At 49.2% G+C, this 18,637-nt stretch overlaps 1 pseudogene; it reads left to right on the forward strand.

Annotated features, from left to right (window-relative positions):
• Positions 1 to 4: 4 nt before the first annotated feature.
• LOC139238375 (zinc finger protein 850-like) overlaps positions 5 to 18,637 on the forward strand; it is a 45,989-nt pseudogene continuing 27,356 nt past the window's right edge.

Below are 18,637 nucleotides of genomic sequence, written 5' to 3' on the forward strand. Positions count from 1 at the left end.
CGACTGTGGGTGAGGGAGCGGGTTAATAAACCCCGGGGACGCGGGCTTCACACACACCAAGTGCGGGCCCAGGTCCAGGAGAAAACACTCCGCATTATCCGCTTTACACACACCCGGTGTGGGCCTCAGGCCCCGAACAGCAACCTCCGGGTCCGGCGTTTGTCCCGAGCGGGGCTTTCTCCCGGTGACAGGCCCAGGGTAACGGCCGCCATCTTGAGCGGCTCCGGGTGCAGCAGGGCGCAAGCGCGGCCCCCTTGGGCCGGCACCAGGAGGAGAGAATGTTGTGAATTTCTATCCTGGACTCACAGTGATGGCTTTTGTAAACTCCTGTTACAGGCTGTGAGAGGGGCAGCATTTACAGACCGCAAACTCAAACCAAACATCACATCAAGATCTGACACGGTCAGTCCATTCATCAGGACCTGAATATCATCGGCCTTTGTGGAAGGATGAATGTTTGTCTGTTCTGTCTTTGGGAAAATATTTCAAATATCAGTGTCCGCTCCAAGATACACACCTGAGTGAGAGTGTTCCAGTGCACTGACTGTGGAAAGAGCTTTAACCAATTACAGCCTGAAAAAACATCGCACCATTCACATCAGTGAGAAACCGTACACGTTTTCTGTGTGTGGACAAGGCTTCAACTGATCGTCCAACCTGGAGAGACCCAAGGACACCCACTCCATGGAGAATCCATGGAAATGTGGGGACTGTGGGAAGGGTTTCAATTACCTGTCTGTGCTGGAAACTCATTGACTCAGTCACACTGGGGAGAGGCCATTCAGTTGCTCTCATTGTCTGAAGACTTTCAACGACTCATCGAACCTGCTGAAATACCAGCAAATTTATGCTAGTGAGAGGCTGTTCCCCTTCTCAGTGTGTGGGAAGAGATTTTGTCAATCCAACCACTCGCTGGCACACCAGCGAGTTCACACTGACGAGAGATTATTTAGGAACTCTTACTGTGCAAAGACATTTATCCATTCATCCAACCTATTGAAACGCCAGGGAGAGGTCATTCACCTGCTCCGTATGTGGGAAGGGATTCACTCGTTCATCTAACCTGCTGACCCACAAGTGAGTTCACACTGGGAATAGACCATTCTCCTGCTTTGTGTGGGATGAGATTCATTCAGTCATTCAAACTCAGGACACACCAGCTTGTTCACATTGATGATAGACCTTTTAAATGTTCTGACTGAGAAGTGCTTTAAAAGCACAAAGGATCTGCTGACACACCAGCAAATTCACACGGGAGCTGTTGACCTGCCCCAAATGTGCAAAGGGATTCACTAATGTATTCAACCTGCTGAGGCACCAGCGAGTTCACAAGTGAGTACAGGGCTTGGATTCTGCTGTTATTGTTGCTGTTAATCATATCCAGGACTGAACCATGTTCATTCTGGTTGTTGAGGTTTGGTAAAGCTGCTGTTAGTAAATGAGCTTTGTAGAGGCGGGAGTCGGCGAGCGGCAGCGGCCTATAAAGGCTCAGCAGTCGGGCAGTCCGGGGAGCGTCGAGAGAGGCCCAGCTTGTACAGCTCCAGCTGGGAGAGAAAGCAAAAAAGAAGCTGAAAGAAATCAAAAACTGACGTCACAGCCAAGGGGGTAAGTGATTGGCTGGTGATTGGTGAGTAGCTTTTCTTTTTTATATCAGTCAGTAATTTTTAACATTGTTGTTGTCAATTTAAGGGTATCTAAGGGTTAAGTCATGGCAGGAGAGCTCGGTCACGTGATATGTTCCTCCTGTACCATGTGGGAACTCAGGGACGACACCAGTGTCCCTGACGACTACATCTGCGGGAAGTGTATCCGCCTCCAGCTCCTGACGGACCGCGATAACGATACATTAACGATTTAGATGAAGGAATTGAGTGTAATATCTCCAAGTTTGCGGATGACACTAAACTGGGTGGTGGTGTGAGCTGTGAGGAGGATGCTAAGAGGCTGCAGGGTGACTTGGACAGGTTAGGTGAGTGGACAAATACATGGCAGATGCAGTATAATGTGATAAATGTGAGTTTATCCATTTTGGGGGCAAAAACACGAAGGCAGAATATTATCTGAATGGCGGCAGATTAGGAAAAGGGGAGGTGCAACAAGACCTGGGTGTCATGGTTCATTAGTCACTGAAAGTGGGCATGCAGCTACAGCAGGCGGTGAGGAAGGCAAATGGTATGTTGGCCTTCATAGCTAGGGGATTTGAGTATAGGAGCAGGGAGGTCTTACTGCAGTTGTACAGGGCCTTAGTGAGGCCTCACATAAGAACATAAGAATTAGGAACAGGAGTAGGCCATTTAGCCCCTCGATCCTGCTCATGGCTGATCTGGTCGTGGACTCAGCTCCATTTACCCGCCCTCTCCCTGTAACCCTTAATTCCCTTATTGCTTAAAAATCTATCTATCTTTGACTTGAAAACATTCAATGAGCCAGCCTCAACTGCTTCCTTGGGCAGAGAATTCCACAGATTCACAACCCTCTGGGAGAAGAAATTCTTTCTCAACTCGGTTTTAAATTGGCTCCTCGTATTTTGAGGCTGTGCCCCCTAGTTCTAGTCTCTCCCACCAATGGAAACAACCTCTCTGCCTCTATCTTGTCTATCCCTTTCATGATTTTAAATGTTTCTAGAAGATCATCCCTCATCCTTCTGAACTCCAAGGAGTAAAGACCCAGTCTACTCAATCTATCATCATAAGTTAACCCCCTCATTTCTCGAATCAGTCTAGTGAATCGTCTCTGTACCCCTTCCAAAGCTAGTATATCCTTCCTTAAGTAACGTGACCAAAACTGCACGCAGTACTCCAGGTGCGGCCTTACCAATACCTTATACAGTTGCAGCAACACCTCCCTGCTTTTGTACTCCATCCCTTTCGCAATGAAGGCCAACATTCCATTTGCCTTCCTGATTACCTGCTGCACCTGCAAACTAACCTTTTTTGGGATTCATGTACAAGGAGCCATCTTGCTGGGCCCGCATTTTCAGCCGGAGATCTTGGGGGTCGAGGAGCCCGTGCCAGGCCGCTTGCTGCACGTAACGGTTCGCCTGGGGGACGTGCCGCTCCATCTCGTGAACGTGTACGCCCCTCAGCCCGGCCCGCAGCAAACGCGCTTCTTTGAAGAGGTGTCCGCTCTTCTTGGCTCCGTCGACGTCGGCGACTGCATTGTCCTCGGGGGGGGGGGGGGATTTTAACTGCACCCTCGAGGCGAGGGACCCTCCGGTGCCCCGCAGTGCATGACGGCGATGGAGAAGTTGAGGGACCTGGTCGGGTCCTTCGACTTGGTGGACGTCTGGCGAAATCTCCACCCCGACTCCAGCGCCTTTACTTGGGTGAGGCCTGGAGTTGGATGGTCTAGAGTCGACCGCCTTTACGTGTCTCGGGCGTACGTTTCCTGCGTCCCGGCGGCCTCCATGCGGCCGGTGCCGTGTTCGGACCACCACCTGGTGTGGGCGGAGCTCGCTTCGCTCCGCGCGAGGACGGGGTCCGCGTACTGGCACTTTAACAACCGGCTGCTGGAGGACGTGCGGTTCCAGGACTCGTTCCGTCGATTCTGGTGCGACTGGAGAAGGAAGCAGGGGGGCTTCCCCTCCTTGAGGCTATGGTGGGACGTGGGCAAGGCTCACGTCCGCGTCTTCTGTCAAGAGTACGCGAGGGGGTCGACCAAGAGGCGGGCGGCCAGAGTCGGGCGCCTAGAAAAAGAGGTGCTCGACCTGGAAGCCCGTCTCGGTCAAGTCGTCCAGGACCCGGCCCTGCGGACGGTGTACGAAGCGAAGAAGGCCGCGCTGAAGGACCTGCAGCTCGTCGGGTCCCGAGGCGAGTTCGTGAGGTCGCGGATCCGGTTCCTGCGGGATCTGGACCGCGGCTCCCCCTTTTTCTACTCGCTGGAAAAAAGGCAGAGTGTCTGTAAGCAGCTCTTGACGCTGCTGGCCGACGACGGCTCTCTCGTCTCGGATCCGGAGGGCGTCAACAACAGGGCCCGTGAATATTACGGGGCTCTGTTCTCTCCGGATCCGTCCAGCGAGGAAGCGCGTAGAGTTTTGTGGGAGGACCTGCCGCAGGTCAGCCCGGAGGGCGCCGAAAATCTGGAAGCTCCGCTAAGCCTGGCGGAGCTGACCGGTGCCCTCGACCGGCTCTCGAGGGGAAAATCCCCGGGGCTGGACGGGCTGACCGTGGAGTTCCACAGGGCGTTCTGGGACGTCCTGGGGGGCGACTACGCGCGGGTCCTGGGGGAAAGTCTGGCGACCGGGGAGATGCCCCTCTCTTGGCGCAGGGCAGTCATCGTCCTGCTGCCTAAGAAGGGCGATCTCCGCCTCCTTAAGAACTGGCGCCCGGACTCCCTCCTCAGCACGGACTACAAAATCTTCGCCAGGGCGATGTCTGCTCGCCTTGGTGCCGTGCTGGACCACATGATCCAGTCCTACACGGTTCCGGGCCGGACAATGCACGATAACATCCATCTGGTCCGGGACCTCATCCATTGTTCCCAGGAGGCTGGTCTGTCGGTCGCCTTCCTATCCCTTGACCAAGAGAAGGCGTTCGACAGGGTGGATCACGACTATCTGCTCGGAACTCTGCGCGCTTTCGGGTTGGGGACGCATTTCGTCGCCCGGATCCGACTTTTGTACGCCGCCGCGGAGTGTCTGATTAAGGTTAACGGGTCCTTGACGGCGCCCCTTCGCTTTAGGAGAGGGGTGCGCCAGGGATGCCCCATGTCCGGCCAGTTATACGCTGTTTGCGTGGAGCCTTTCCTGCGCCTCTTGCGGACGAGGTTGACGGGACTGGCTCTGCAAGGGCCGGGTGTGGAGGTCGTCCTCTCGGCTTACGCCGATGACGTGCTCCTCGCGGTAGAGGATCCCGCTGACCTGCGGAGGATGCGTGAGTGCCAGGAGATTTACTCGGCCGCGTCCTCCGCCAGGATCAACTGGGAGAAATGTTCTGGACTCCTGGTGGGTCAGTGGCGGGTGGACTCCCTGCCGGAGGAGCTCAGGCCTTTTGCCTGGAGCACGACCCATCTCCTCTATCTGGGAGTCTACCTTAGCCCCGACGAGGGAGCCTGGCCGGCGAACTGGCAGGAGCTGGAGGCCAAGGTCGCCGCTCGCCTAGTGCGCTGGACAGGACTGCTCCGAGTGCTGTCCTACAGGGGTCGAGCGCTAGTCATAAACCAGCTGGTGGCCGCAATGTTGTGGTACCGGCTGGTCACTTTGACCCCTCCCCCTGCGTTTGTCGCCAAGATACAGAAGAAGCTGGTGGACTTCTTCTGGAACAACAGGAAGCACTGGGTCTCTGCTGCGGTCTTGAGTCTCCCGCTTGAGGAGGGCGGTCAGTCGTTGGTGTGCGTCAGCGCCCAGCTCGCGACTTTCCGTCTTCAGACCCTGCAGAGATACCTTTACATCGAGCCCCCTCCTAGGTGGTGTGCTCTGGCGAGGTATTTCTTCCGCCAGCAGCGCGACCTCAATTATGACATGCAGCTCCTGTTTGTGAACTTGGGGGGTGCCAGGACCGCCCTCCGGGAGCTGCCTGTCTTTTACAGGGAACTCATCAGGGTCTGGAACAAAGTCTCCACCAAGCGCAGCTCTCCGCCGGCTGGAGTGGCGGCCGTCCTGCAGGAGCCGCTGCTCGGGAATCCGTACCTCCACGACCGAGGTTTTATATGGCGGTCGGAAGAGAGGGCTGTGGCTGGTGAGGTGACCATATTCAGGGACCTGCTCGATGGCGGAGGAGCGGGCTGGATGGCGCCAGACACGCTGGCGCGGCGCCTAAACTCTGCCAACGTCCGCCACGCGGCCGATGCCATCGAGTCGCTAAAAACAGCTCTGGGCCCTGACTCCGTTAAGTGCATCGAGGAGGCTCAAGCACGTGGGGAGATCCCATCCGAACTGACCCCCGTCCGGACGGAATTCCTCATCGGCGCCAAACCCCGGAACCTCCCTCGGGGGCCGGCGCCTCACAACTTGAGCCGCCTCGGGGAAATCCCCTCTGTGCCTTTCAGTTCCGCGCGGAGGGGTTTCCTGTACGGGCTGCTCCTGCACACCCTCAACTTTGCCATCCTCGCCGGCCGTCCGGACACGCCATGGCGTACCATCTTGCCGTCCGGAGGAGGCGGGGGTCCCCGATGGAGGGCACTCTACGCAGGGGTCCTCCCACTATTCATCGGGGACTTGGCCTGGAGGCTGGTGCACGGAGCAGTGCCGTGCAACAAATTTTTAAGCCGGTTCACGGACTCCCAGGCCGCCTGCAATTTCTGCGGTCTGGAGGAGTCCGTGTTCCATGTTTTTATTGAGTGCACGAGGTTGCAGCCCCTGTTTTATTATTTGAAGGGGCTGCTCCTGAAATTCTGGCTGCACTTCAGTCCCACTCTCCTGATCTTTGGGCACCCTATGCGGAGGGGAGCGGGTAGGTCCGAAGGCCTCCTCGTAGGACTGCTCCTGGGCACGGCCAAGGGTGCCATCAGCCGGTCCAGGCAGCGGGCGGTCGAGGGGGGTCGTTCAACCTGACTGCCTGCCTCTCTTTCGCTCTTACATCCGGTCCAGGGTGTCCTTGGAGATGGAGCACGCGGTGTCCACCGGTACGCTCGCGGCCTTCCGCGAGAGGTGGGCACCGGAGGGACTGGAGTGCATCATCACGCCCGGCAACCAAATTTTAATTTGATTTTACGTTTTAAAGTTTAATTTGTTTTAATTGCCGGTGCTTTTAGTGTCCCCCTCCCCTTTTATAGAGGGCACTGGAAAAAATTTGATTTTAGCGCCCCAAAAAAAAACCAAAAAAAAAGGGAAAAAAAAGGGGCCTTGAAAATGTCTGCTGTGTCACCCAGGCGGGTGGCACTGTTTAATGTTTATGGTTATTTTCAGGTAAACTCAAAAGAGTTTCATGTACAAGGACCCCCAGGTCCCTCTGCACCACAGCATGTTGTAATTCCTCCCCATTCAAATAATATTCCCTTTTACTGTTTTTTTTTCCTAAGGTGGATGACCTCACACTTTCCGACATTGTATTCCATCTGCCAAACCTTAGCCCATTCGCTTAACCTATCCAAATCTCCTTGCAGCCTCTCTGAGTCCTCTACACAACCCGCTTTCCCACTAATCTTTGTGTCATCTGCAAATTTTGTTGCACTACACTCTGTCCCCTCCTCTAGGTCATCTATGTATATTGTAAACAGTTGTGGTCCCAACACTGATCCCTGTGGCACACCACTAACCACTGATTTCCAACCGGAAAAGGACCCATTTATCCCGACTCTCTGCTTTCTGTTCGCCAGCCAATTCTCTATCCATGCTAATACATTTCCTCTGACTCCGCGTACCTTTATCTTCTGCAGTAACCTTTTGTGTGGCACCTTATCGAATGCCTTTTGGAAATCTAAATACACCACATCCATCGGTACACCTCTATCCACCATGCTCGTTATATCCTCAAAGAATTCCAGTAAGTTAGTTAAACATGATTTCCCTTTCATGAATCCATGCTGCGTCTGCTTGATTGCAGTATTCCTATCCAGATGTCCCGCTATTTCTTCCTTAATGATAGTTTCAAGCATTTTCCCCACTACAGATGTTAAACTAACCGGCCTATAGTTACCTGCCTTTTGCCTGCCCCTTTTTTTAAACAGAGGCGTTACATTAGCTGCTCTCCAATCCGCTGGTACCTCCCCAGAGTCCAGAGAATTTTGGTAGATTATAACAAATGCATCTGCTATAACTTCTGCCATCTCTTTTAATACCCTGGGATGCATTTCATCAGGACCAGGGGACTTGTCTACCTTCAATCCCATTAGTCTGTCCAGCACTACCTCCCTAGTGATAGTGATCATCTCAAGGTCCTCCCTTCCCACATTCCTGTGACCAGCAATTTTTGGCATGGTTTTTGTGTCTTCCACTGTGAAGACGGAAGCAAAATAATTGTTTAAGGTCTCAGCCATTTCCACATTTCCCATTATTAAATCCCCCTTTTCATCTTCTAAGGGACCAACATTTACTTTAGTCACTCTTTTCCGTTTTATATATCTGTAAAAGCTTTTACTATCTGTTTTTATGTTTTGCGCAAGTTTACCTTCGTAATCTATCTTCCCTTTATTGCTTTTTTAGTCATTCTTTGCTGTTGCTTAAAATCTTCCCAATCCTCTAGTTTCCCACTAACCTTGGCCACCTTATACGCATTGGTCTTTGATTTGATACTTTCCTTTATTTCCTTGGTTATCCACGGCTGGTTATCTCTTCTCTTGCCGCCCTTCTTTTTCACTGGAATATATTTTTGTTGCGCATTATGAAAGAGATATTCATAATGGAATATTGTGTTCAGTTTTAGTCTACTAATCTGAAGAAGGACGTTCTTGCTATTGAGGGAGTGCAGCGAAGGTTCACCAGACTGATTCCAGGGATGGCCGGACTGTCATATGAGAAGAGACTGGATCAACTGGGCCTTTATTCACTGGAGTTTAGAAGGATGAGAGGGGATCCCTTAGAAACGTATAAGATTCTGACGGGACTGGACAGGTTAGATGCGGGAAGAATGTTCCCGATGTTGGGGAAGTCCAGAACCAGGGGACATAGTCTTCGGATGAGGGGTAGGCCATTTAGGACTGAGATGAAGAGAAACTTCTTCACTCAGAGAGTTGTTAACCTATGAAATTCCCTGCCGCAGAGAGTTGTTGATGCCAGTTCATTGGATATATTCAAGAGGGAGTTAGATATGGCACTTACGGCTAAAGAGATCAAGGGGTATGGAGAGAAAGCAGGAAAGGGGTACTGAGGGAATGATCAGCCATGTTCTCATTGAATGGCGGTGCAGGCTCGAAGGGCCGAATGGCCGACTCCTGCACCTATTTTTCTATATTTCTATGGAGCTGAGGGAGGATTCACTCTGGAGCATCCACGATGCTGAGAATGACGTGAGTAGCACGTGTAGCGAGTTGGTCTTATCGCAGGTGAAGGGTCCACAGCCAGATAGGGAATGGAAGACCAGCAGGAAGAGCAGTGCAAGGAAGGTAGTGCAGGGGTCCCCTGCGATCATCCCCCTGCAAAACAGATACACCGTTTTGAGTACTGTTGAGGGGGATGACTCATCAGGGGAGGGCAGCAGCAGCCAAGTTCATGGCACCGTGGCTGGCTCTGTTGCATAGGAGGGCAGGAAAAAGAGTGGGAGAGCGATAGTGACAGGGGATTCAATTGTGAGGGGAATAGATAGGCGTTTCTGCAGCCGCAACCGAGACTCCAGGATGGTATGTTGCCTCCCTGGTGCAAGGGTCAAGGATATCTCGGAGCGGGTGCAGGACATTCTAAAAAGGGAGGGAGAACAGCCAGTTGTCGTGGTGCACATTGTTACCAACGACATAGGTAAAAAAAAGGGATGAGGTCCTACAAAACGAATTTAAGGAGCTAGGAGCTAAATTAAAAAGTAGGACCTCAAAAGTAGTAATCTCGGGATTGCTACCAGTGCCACGTGCTAGTCAGAGTAGGAATCGCAGGATAGCGCAGATGAATACGTGACTTGAGCAGTGGTGCAGCAGGGAGGGATCCAAATTCCTGGGGCATTGGAACCGATTCTGGGGGAGGTGGGACCAGTACAAACCGGACGGTCTGCACCTGGGCAGGACCGGAACCAATGTCCTAGGGGGAGTGTTTGCTAGTGCTGTTGGGGAGGAGTTAAACTAATATGGCAGGGGGATGGGAACCAATGCAGGGAGACAGAGGGAAACAAAAAGGAGACAAAAGCAAAAGACAGAAAGGAGATGAGGAAAAGTGGAGGGTAGAGAAACCCAAGGCAAAGAACAAAAAGGGCCACTGTACAGCAAAATTCTAAAAGGATGAAGGGTGTTAAAAAAACAAGCCTGAAGGCTTTGTGTCTTAATGCAAGGAGTATCCGTAGTAAGGTGGATGAATTAACTGTGCAAATAGATGTTAACAAATATGATGTGATCGGGATTACGGAGACGTGGCTCCAGGGTGATCAGGGCTGGGAACTCAACATCCAGGGGTATTCAACATTCAGGAAGGATAGAATAAAGGGAAAAGGAGGTGGGGTAGCATTGCTGGTTAAAGAGGAGATTAATGCAATAGTTAGGAAGGACATTAGCTTGGATGATGTGGAATCTATATGGGTAGAGCTGCAGAACACCAAAGGGCAAAAAACGATAGTGGGAGTTGTGTACAGACCTCCAAACAGTAGTAGTGATGTTGGGGAGGGCATCAAACAGGAAATTAGGGGTGCATGCAATAAAGGTGCAGCAGTTATAATGGGTGACTTTAATATGCACATAGATTGGGCTAGCCAAACTGGAAGCAATACGGTACAGGAGGATTTCCTGGAGTGCATAAGGGATGGTTTTCTAGACCAATATGTCGAGGAACCAACTAGGGGGGAGGCCATCTTAGACTGAGTGTTGTGTAATGAGAGAGGATTAATTAGCAATCTCGTTGTGCGAGGCCCCTTGGGGAAGAGTGACCATAATATGGTGGAATTCTGCATTAGGATGGAGAATGAAACAGTTAATTCAGAGACCATGGTCCAGAACTTAAAGAAGGGTAACTTTGAAGGTATGAGGCGTGAATTGGCTAGGATAGATTGGCGAATGATACTTACGGGGTTGACTGTGGATGGGCAATGGCAGACATTTAGAGACCGCATGGATGAACTACAACAATTGTACATTCCTGTCTGGCGTAAAAATAAAAAAGGGAAGGTGGGTCAACCGTGGCTATCAAGGGAAATCAGGGATAGTATTAAAGCCAAGGAAGTGGCATACAAATTGGCCAGAAATAGCAGCGAACCCGGGGACTGGGAGAAATTTAGAACTCAGCAGAGGAGGACAAAGGGTTTGATTAAGGCAGGGAAAATGGAGTACGAGAAGAAGCTTGCAGGGAACATTAAGACGGATTGCAAAAGTTTCTATAGATATGTAAAGAGAAAAAGGTTAGTAAAGACAAACGTAGGTCCCCTGCAGTCAGAATCAGGGGAAGTCATAACGGGGAACAAAGAAATGGCAGACCAATTGAACAAGTACTTTGGTTCGGTATTCACTAAGGAGGACACAAACAACCTTCCGGATATAAAAGGGGTCAGAGGGTCCAGTAAGGAGGAGGAACTGAGGGAAATCCTTATTAGTCGGGAAATTGTGTTGGGGAAATTGATGGGATTGAAGGCCGATAAATCCCCAGGGCCTGATGGACTGCATCCCAGAGTACTTAAGGAGGTGGCCTTGGAAATAGCGGATGCATTGACAGTCATTTTCCAACATTCCATAGACTCTGGATCAGTTCCTATGGAGTGGAGGGTAGTCAGTGTAACCCCACTTTTTAAAAAAGGAGGGAGAGAGAAAACAGGGAATTTAGACTGATCAGCCTAACATCGGTAGTGGGTAAAATGATGGAATCAATTATTAAGGATGTCATAGCAGCGCATTTGGAAAGAAGTGACATGATAGGTCCAAGTCAGCATGGATTTGTGAAAGGGAAATCATGCTTGACAAATCTTCTGGAATTTTTTGAGGATGTTTCCAGTAGACTGGACAAGAGAGAACCAGTTGATGTGGTGTTGGACTTTCAGAAGGCTTTCGACAAGGTCCCACACAAGAGATTAATGTGCAACGTTAAAGCACATGGGATTAGGGGTAGTGTGCTGACGTGGATTGAGAACTGGTTGGCAGACAGGAAGCAAAGAGTAGGAATAAATGGGGACTTTTCAGAATGGCAGGCAGTGACTAGTGGGGTACCGCAAGGTTCTGTGCTGGGGCCCCAGCTGTTTAAATTGTACATTAATGATTTAGACGAGGGGATTAAATGTAGTATCTCAAAATTTGCGGATGACACTAAGTTGGGTGGCAGTGTGAGCTGCAAGGAGGATGCTATGAGGCTGCAGAGTGACTTGGATAGGTTAGGTGAGTGGGCAAATGCATGGCAGATGAAGTATAATGTGGATAAATGTGAGGTTGTCCACGTTGGTGGTAAAAACAGAGTCAGACTATTATCTGAATGGTGACAGATTAGGAAAAGGGGAGGTGCAACGAGACCTGGATGTCATGGTACATCAGTCATTGCAGGCACAGCAGGCAGTTAAGAAAGCAAATGGCATATTGGCCTTCATAGCGAGGGGATTTGAGTACAGGGGCAGGGAGGTGTTACTACAGTTGTATAGGACCTTGGTGAGGCCACACCTGAAGTATTGTATACAGTTTTGATCTCCTAACTTGAGGAAGGACATTCTTGCTATTGAGGGAGTGCAGCGAAGGTTCACCAGACTGATTCCCGGGATGGCGGGACTGACATATCAAGAAAGACTGGATCAATTGGGCTTGTATTCACTGGAGTTCAGAAGAATGAGAGGGGATCTCATAGAAACGTTTAAAATTCTGACGGGTTCAGACAGGTTAGATGCAGGAAGAATGTTCCCAATGTTGGGTGAAATCCAGAGCCAGGGGTCACAGTCTAAGGATAAGGGGTAAGCCATTTAGGACCAAGATGAGGAGAAACTTCTTCACCCAGAGAGTGGTGAACCTGTGGAATTTTCTACCACAGAAAGTTGTTGAGGCCAATTCACTAAATATATTCAAAAAGGAGTTCGATGTAGTCCTTACTACTCGGGGGATCAAAGGGTATGGCGAGAAAGCAGGAATGGGGTACTGAAGTTGCATGTTCAGCCATGAACTCATTGAATGGCGGTGCAGGCTCGAAGGGCCGAATGGCCTACTCCACCTATTTTCTATGTTTCTATGTTTCTACCAGTTACAACCTCGCAAAACACTAGCAGATTTGGCAAATATGATTTCCCTCTCATAAATCCATGTTGACTCTGCCCAATCCTATTATTACTTCCTAAGTGCCCTGTTCGCATGTCCCAGATAAAGTGTGACATCCTGGGAGTCCCCGGCCCAAGACCACCCTAAATAGAGGAATTGCACCTCGAGTCTCAACGGCGCGAGCATGCAGAAATCAAAGAGCATGCAGAAAACCAGTCCCACCCATCCCTTCCCTCAATGACTATCTGTCCCACCTGTGACAGAGTCTGTGGCTCTCGTATTGGACTGTTCAGCCACCAAAGAACTCACTTCAGGAGTGGAAGCAAGTCTTCCTCGCTTCCGAGGGACTGTCTATAATGAATAATCAATTCTAGCATTTTCCCTACTCCTGATGTCAGGCTAACTGGTCTGTAGTTCCCATATTTTCTCTCTTCAATAGTGGGGTTCCATTTGCTACTGATGTCAGGACTACCCCTACATTAGATGCAGACTAAATTTCTCTCTACCCTGTCCCAAACACTCCTAGGGCAAGTGTATCACATTTCCTACATTGCAATAGTAACTACACATTGAAAGTACTTCATTGGTTCTAAAGCGCTTTGAGAGGACCTGAATGTGGTAAAGTCACTGTAAAAATGCAAGCTCCTGCCGCCTTCACAGCATGGATTAGATACAGAATCAGCATGGATTAGATACAGAGTAAAGCTTCCTCTATGCGGTCCCATTTTAAAAACTCCCAGGGCAGGTACAGCATAGGTTGGATACAAAGTAAAGCTCCCTCTACACTGTCCTACAACCATTTGCAGGACAGGTGCAGCATAGGTTATATACTGAGTAAAGCTCCCTCTAGAACATCCCATCAAACACTCACCGGTCAGCTACAGCACGGGTTAGGTACAGAGTAAATCTCTCTCTACCCTGTCCCATGAAACACTCCCAGGGCAAGTATAGCACAGGTTAGATACAGATTAAATCTCCCTCCTGTGTCCCATCAAACAACCATGGGACAAGAACAGCTTGGTTTAGATCCAGAGTAAAGCTCCCATCAACTATTTCCAGGGCAGATATTGCATGGGTTAGATGCAGAGTAAAACTCCCTCTACCCTGTCCTACAACCATTCCCCGGGCAGGTGCAGCATGGGTTAGATACAGAGTAGTACTCCCTCTAGAACATCCCATCAAACACTCCCAGGGCAGGTATAGCACAAGATAGATACAGTGTAATTCTCTCCCTCTTCACTGTCCCATCAAACACTTCCAGTGCAGGTACAGCACGGGTTACATACAGAATAAAGCTCCCTCTACGCTGTCCTGTCAAATACTCCCAGGTGAAGTACAACACGCATTAGATACAGAGTAATACTTCCTCCACCCTGTCCCATGAAACACTCCCGGGGCACGTAAAGCATGGCTTAGATACAGAGTAAAACACCCCTCGACTGTCCCAACAAACACTCCGCGGGCAGGTACAGCATAATTTAGATACAGGGTAAATCTCTCTCAACATCCCAGAGCAGATATAGCACAGGTTAGATAGAGTAAAGCTTCCTCTACAGTGTCCCATCAAACACTCCCAGGACAATGTAGATAGAGTGTTACCTTCATATCTAACTATTCGTACATGCACTGGGAGTATTTGCTGTTAGTGTAGAGAGAGCGTCACTTTGTATGTATACTGTGCTGTACCTGACCCAGTAATCCCAGATGCTGAAAAGCGGGCTCTGACTCATAAAATGTCCCATTATCCGGCACCGACTTCCATCACCTCCATGAGCACAAAGAATCACCTAGAGAAAGTACACAAACCCATCAGCTTCTTCCCTGGGCAAAGATACCGAGGGACAGGGAGTGTCCGGGACAATGACATTTCATACTCAATAAGGTATAAATTGATCCTGTACTCTCCGCATTAATCCTGGGCTCCACACGGGTCAAATCCTACTCCTGTTTCCCTTCCTGCAACAGCACTGAGCTAAACCCAGCCCATAATGAGCAGGGCTCAGGGAGGTTGGTTGCTTGGCACTGCAGTGATGTCATAATGTCATAAAAGGAGAAGGTACTTCTGAGGGAGTATCCGGATTTCGGAGCTAAATTAAAAGGCAGGACCTCAAGGGCGGTGTTCTCAGGATTATGACCCGGGCCACATGCTAACTGGCCTGGGGAGAAACAAACAGGAAGGTGAACACGTGGCTGAAGAAGCTGCGTCAGCAGGACAGGTTCCATTTCATGGAACACTGGCACCAGTACTGGGACAAGAGGGACAACATAACAACAGGAGTAGGCCATCTAGCCCCTCGAGCCTGCTCCGCCATTCAACAAGATCATGGCTGATCTGGCCGTGGACTCAGCTCCACTTACCCGCCTGCTCCCCATAACCCTTAATTCCCTTCTTGGTTAAAAATCTATCTATCTGTGACTTGAATACATTCAATGAGCTAGCCTCAACTGCTTCCCTGGGCAGAGAATTCCACAGATTCACAACCCTCTGGGAGAAGAAATTCCTTCTCAACTCGGTTTTAAATTGGCTCCCCCCCTATTTTGAGGCTAGGCCCCCTAGTTCTAGTCTCCCTGACCAGTGGAAACAACTTCTCTGCCTCTATCTTGTCTATCCCTTTCATTATTTTAAATGTTTCTATAAGATCACCCCTCATCCTTCTGAACTCCAACGAGTAAAGACCCAGTCTACTCAATTTATCATCATAAGGTAATCCCCCTTATCTCCGGAATCAGCCTAGTGAATCGTCTCTGTACCCCCTCCAAAGCTAGTATATCCTTCCTTAAGTGAGGTGACCAAAACTGCACACAGTACTCCAGGTGCGGCCTCACCAATACCCTATACAGTTGCAGCAGGACCTCCCTGCTTTTGGACTCCATCCCTCTCACAATGAAGGCCAACATTCCATTCGCCTTCCTGATTACCTGCTGCACCTGCAAACTAACCTTTTGGGATGCCGGTACGCTCGCGGCCTTCCGCGACAGGTGGGCACCGGAGGGACTGGAGTGCATCATCACGCCCGGCAACCAAATTTTAATTTGATTTTACGTTTTAAAGTTTAATTTGTTTTAAATGCCGGTGCTTTTAGTGTCCCCTTCCCTTTTATAGGGGGCACAGGAAAATTGTGATTTTAGTGCCCAAAAAAAAAGAAAAACACAAAAAAAAAAGGGAAAAAAAGGGCCTTGTAAATGTCTGGTGTGTCACCCAGGTCGGGTGGCACGGTTTAATGTTTTATGTTTTGTAGGTAGACTCTAAAAGAGTTTCATGCACAAGGACCCCCAGGTCCCTCTGCACCGCAGCATGTTGTAATTTCTCCCCATTCAAATAATAATCCCTTTTACTGTTTTTTTTTCTAAGGTGGATGACCTCACATTTTCCAACATTGTATTCCATCTGCCAAACCTTAGAACATTCGCTTAACCTATCTAAATCTCTTTGCAGCCTCTCTGTGTCCTCTACACAACCCGCTTTCCCACTAATCTTTGTGTCATCTGCAAATTTTGTTACACTACACTCCGTCCCCTCTTACAGGTCATCTATGTATATTGTAAACAGTTGTGGTCCCAGCACCAATCCCTGTGGCACACCACTAACCACCGATTTCCAACCCGAAAAGGACCCATTTATCCTGACTCTCTGCTTTCTGTTAGCCAGCCAATTCTCGATCCATGCTAATACATTTCCTCTGACTCCGCGTACCTTTATCTTCTGCAGTAACCTTTTGTGTGGCACCTTATCAAATGCCTTTTGAAAATCGAAATACACCACATCCATCGGTACACCTCTATCCACCATACTCGTTATATCCTCTAGGAATTCCAGTAAATTAGTTAAACATGATTTCCCCTTCATGAATCCATGTTGCGTCTGCTTGATTGCACTATTCCTATCCAGATGTCCCGCTATTTCTTCCTTAATGATAGCTTCAAGCATTTTCCCCACTACAGATGTTAAATTAACCGGCCTATAGTTACCTGCCTTTTGTCTGCCCCCTTTTTTAAACAGAGGCGTTACATTAGCTGCTTTCCAATCCGCTGGTACCTTCCCAGAGTCCAGAGAATTTTGGTAGATTATAACAAATGCATCTGCTATAACTTCCGCCATCTCGTTTAATACCCTGGGATGCATTTCATCAGGACCAGGGGACTTGTCTACCTTGAGTCCCATTAGCCTGTCCAGCACTTCCCCCCCCCCCTAGTGATAGTGATTGTCTCAAGGTCCTCCCTTCCCACATTCCCGTGACCAGCAATTTTTGGCATGGTTTTTGTGTCTTCCACTGTGAAGACGGAAGCAAAATAATTGTTTAAGGTCTCAGCCATTTCCACATTTCCCATTATTAAATCCCCCTTCTCATCTTCTAAGGGACCAACATTTACTTTAGTCACTTTCTTCCGTTTTATATATCGGTAAAAGCTTTTATATCTTTTTATGTTTTGCGCAAGTTTACTTTCGTAATCTATCTTTCCTTTCTTTATTGCTTTCTTCGTCATTCTTTGCTGTATCGTTGGGACAGGCTGGGAGCAAGGTCCTGGGGGATAGGATAAATAGGGTGGTAAAAAGACTTTACATGATTAGAAATTATAGTTTAAAAATAAAAAAAGGGATGAGAGCCGAGTTCACTTACAAACTGTGATATAGATACTCCAGGTGAAGGGAATATTAAAATAACTAAAGCAGCTGCAGTATGGTTGACAAATAAGAAATGTGTTAAGTTAAACGGTGAGAGAAAGACAGTATCAGGGCAGAGGGACAGGTTTAGGGTTTCTTGCCCAAATAAGAGTTGTATATACTAACGACGGAGTACAAGAAATAAATTGTGTGAATTAGAGGTTCAAATACAGCTTAGAGGGTATGACATGGTGGCCATTACTGAGACATGGCTGCAAGCTGGTCACGATTGAGAGTTACATATTCCAGATTATAAGGTCTTTAGAAAGGATAGGGAAACTGGAAGAAGAGGAGGTGTATCTTTATTGATTAAAGGTACTATTGCAACATGAGGAAGAGAGGATATAGGTCAGGGGAAAGCACTCAGCGGAAACTCTATGGTTAGAATTGAGAAATAAGAGGGATTCGAGTGGTGGGAGAGAACACAAGGTATCTCTTTATGCAGAGGGTGTCCTTCTTTCACCTGATTCAGGTTCACGGGCTGAAAATGAACCCAGGGAAGGGAACAAGCATCGGGACAATGGGAAGAAGCCACAACCAGCCTAAAAGTGGGACTAATCTCCCCAAAAGGTCAGTCCGGACAGTTAGAAACTCCTCCTGGTGACTGTGTGCCTGCAGGACTCGGCTTCACTCCAGTGTTTAAAAACACAGAGCACTGGCCTCACACCCAGGGGACAATGTGTGGGAATTCCAGGGGCTGTGGGGACACGCCCGGAAATACCCCGAAGTAGTGGAAGCCCGCACATGCTCATCTCAAAACCCCGGGAAAGGTCAAATTTAAAACCAAGTTTACAGGCATGATGTTCTAATCACACACCAAAGGTGAGAGAGATGCTGTGGGGCACACGCTAAGTCCAGTAGTTGAAAGTTATTAACAGACTGGGTTTTGTGTTTAGTGATCCCTGGCGTGTTACCGATATCTTCCCTGGATACCAAGGCTAGGAGAGGCACTCTGGAGGCAGCGACGAGTGGAGTGCCGCAGGGCTCAGTGTTGGGATGCCAGCTATTTACAATATACATTTATGATTTAGATGAAGGAATTTAGTGTAATATCTCCAAGTTTGCAGATGACACTAAGCTGGGTGGCGGTGTGAGCTGTGAGGAGGATGCTAAGAGGCTGCAGGGTGACTTGGACAGGTTAGGTGAGTGGGCAAATGCATGGCAGATGCAGTATAATGTGGATAAATGTGAGGTTATCCACTTTGGGGGCAAAAACACGAAGGCAGAATATTATCTGAATGGCGTTAG

The sequence above is a fragment of the Pristiophorus japonicus genome, chromosome 2 (genome assembly GCF_044704955.1).
Source record: "Pristiophorus japonicus isolate sPriJap1 chromosome 2, sPriJap1.hap1, whole genome shotgun sequence".
Classification (NCBI taxonomy): Eukaryota; Metazoa; Chordata; class Chondrichthyes; family Pristiophoridae; genus Pristiophorus; species Pristiophorus japonicus.